The following is a 2,656-nucleotide window of genomic DNA, read 5'->3' on the forward strand; positions in this document are numbered from 1 at the left end:
CAGGAAAAATTAATATGAAGGTAAATTAAATTATAAAACTTGAGGTAAAATTCTTTTTTAATTTATTTGGTGCATTTTAAACGTATTTATTTAGTGGTTCATTTATATGTTTCTGCTTTTAATTCTAATTATGTCAGTTTCGGTCCTCCATACAGCAGAACTTGGAGGAGGTAGTTCAGTGACTGAATCAGGTGTGTTGGAGCAGGAAACATGTAAAACATGCAGGACTGCGGCCCTCGAGGACCAGGATTGCCCACCCCTGCTTTAAGTTGTAATTCTGACGGGTTAAGTCACAATTTGAGATGGTATATTATGAGGTGGTGGACAGTAGAAAATGGTTTTCCATAGATTTTAACTGAACTTGGTTCCATCATAATATTTTTCTCATTCAAAATAAAATGCTTAGACATTGTCCAAGATTGGTTATTCTGTATATTTTCAGGTTTTGTGCGAGGAATACTGTTCTTGACATTGAAAGTAGTCACTGATATGTGTCGAATCTTAATAAATTATTAAAATATCCTGTTATAAAGGAATTGAAGTATACACACACACATTTGCCACTTTATTGAATTTGCTCAATTGCTTTTTAACACATAGTTAATCAGCTACTGGCAGGACAGCAACTTGGTGCCTTTTAGGCATATGAAGATGACTTGCTGAAGTTCAAACTGGGCATCAAAATGGGAGACTTTGTTGCTGGTGCCAGGCAGACTGGTCTACTGAGATTTTTTACACACAAACATCAGMAAGGTTTCAAGTGAATTATCCAACYGCTGCATTTGTGTACAGAGAAGTCTTGTTAATGTCAGAGGTAAAAGGAGAACAGGCAAAGGGTTTGAGATGACAGAAATGCAGCAGTAGTTCAAATAAGCACTCGACAAAGGTCTGCAGAATACCATCTCTGAATACACAAGTCCAAAGTTCAAACCTGAAGCACACAGGCTGCTAAGGCAGGCTGTTTTAACATTTAATAGGTTGACTGGATATCTACTTCCTATCTAAAAATAGGAAGAATGTTGATTAGGTATTGRATCTGGAATGTTCATTTTGACTAGGGAAAAATGTATTTGAGATATCTGAAATAGATATCCAGTCAAGCCATTAAATGTTAAAATGGCGACTTACAATTTGTAAAGATTTATAGATATATGAAACTTAATTCTTAATAGTTCAATTTTATTTTATGACATAATGAAATTAAGTTTCTGCTAGCAATAACATAATTGTAGATATCTATAATTACAGTTCTGACTAGTAGGAATGTAATTTTGACCAGGAAGAATGTTGTTTTAGTGAGCTACAAATGGAACAACAGAGAGGAGTGGGTTTTGAATAAATGTTAAAACGGTCTGCCACAGTATCCAGCCACACCAGAAGTCACTCCTATCAGCTCAGAACAAGACTGAAACTACAACTCTCTCAGCCACACCAAAATGGCACAATAAGAACGGGGAAACCTTGCCTGATCTGTTGAGCCTTAATTCATTGAAGACATGTCCTCCATGGTCACCAGATCTCAATGCAGTCCAGCACCTTGGATGTACAGCTGACAAATCTGCACTAGCAACAGCATGATCTTATGTAAATATGGATCAAAATATCAGAGGAATATTTCCAACACCTAGGTGAATCTATGATATGGTGAATTAAACCAGTTCTGAAAGCAAAAAGGGAGTTGAACCCGATTCTAGCCAGGTGTATCTAATAAAAAGGTTGATGGTGTCGTGTGTCTCTGTTTTATGGCTATAGAAATTCATTTTGCTCATTTGCGAACCTTCTCAGACTTTCCCCTTGCTGTGATGCTTAGTACTGCTAATAAAACTTTCATAGTTTACATACTTTGTGTCGTCTGTTTGAAACACGGATGTACGAGCTTTTGTTTGTGTCCTCGAAAGCAGCACGGATCCCCAAGATGACGTCACACCAAGTCGGGGCTGGGCAGAAACGGGAGCCGCATGAAAATCATGTAACGGTTCAGGTTACGATTGTCACGACATCCCCTCACTGTGACCAGATTCACATAAAGAGACAACGTAAGCCTTCAGAAAAACTTTATTTTCCACCGCTGTTTAGATTTTGTTTTAACATAACCTGTTTAGGGCGTGTTGGCTGAGGGTTTCTGTTTTGCTAGGCTAGAGCTAGCTAGCTTTTTACAGGGGGATTCTCCAGGCTTTGGCTACAGGGTGTAAAACATGACAGCTGAACATGTTGGTGTCATGATTCGCTGCTAACTTGCGTGTTTAATTAAGATTAACTGGAAATGTTAAAATGAACATGTGGGGAGCTGAAAAGAAATGAACCAGCTGTACATCAGTTCTGCTGTAGCTCCTGGGATGACAGAGGCAGACACACAAACAAACCCCATGCATGGATGGCTTCAGATGTGCTTGTTTTGGTTGAGCTGTCCTGGCTGGGCGGGGATCAGCAGGGTAGTACACCGACTAATCTGTACGGTTAATGTTTCAGCAACAAACATTGTTTTATCAGACTGAACTAGAGTTTGCTCGGGTTTTTTTTAATAACAAGGTGGAATTGATGATGTTTGTTGGCTGAACCCTTAGCAAAAAGTAAAGCATGCATGCATGCATGCATGCATGCATAAATAAATAAATAAATAAATAAATAAATAAATAAATAAATAAATAAATAAATA

General features: G+C 38.0%; 1 protein-coding gene across 1 annotated transcript in view; it reads left to right on the plus strand.

Annotated features, from left to right (window-relative positions):
• Positions 1–1,920: 1,920 nt before the first annotated feature.
• Positions 1,921–2,656, plus strand: part of clip1b (CAP-GLY domain containing linker protein 1b) — a gene marked incomplete in the record, with an annotated part of 106,130 nt that continues 105,394 nt past the window's right edge. The window contains 1 exon segment of the mRNA XM_014023516.1: positions 1,921–2,036.

Source organism: Austrofundulus limnaeus, unplaced genomic scaffold (genome assembly GCF_001266775.1).
Source record: "Austrofundulus limnaeus strain Quisiro unplaced genomic scaffold, Austrofundulus_limnaeus-1.0 Scaffold374, whole genome shotgun sequence".
NCBI classification, from domain to species: Eukaryota; Metazoa; Chordata; class Actinopteri; order Cyprinodontiformes; family Rivulidae; genus Austrofundulus; species Austrofundulus limnaeus.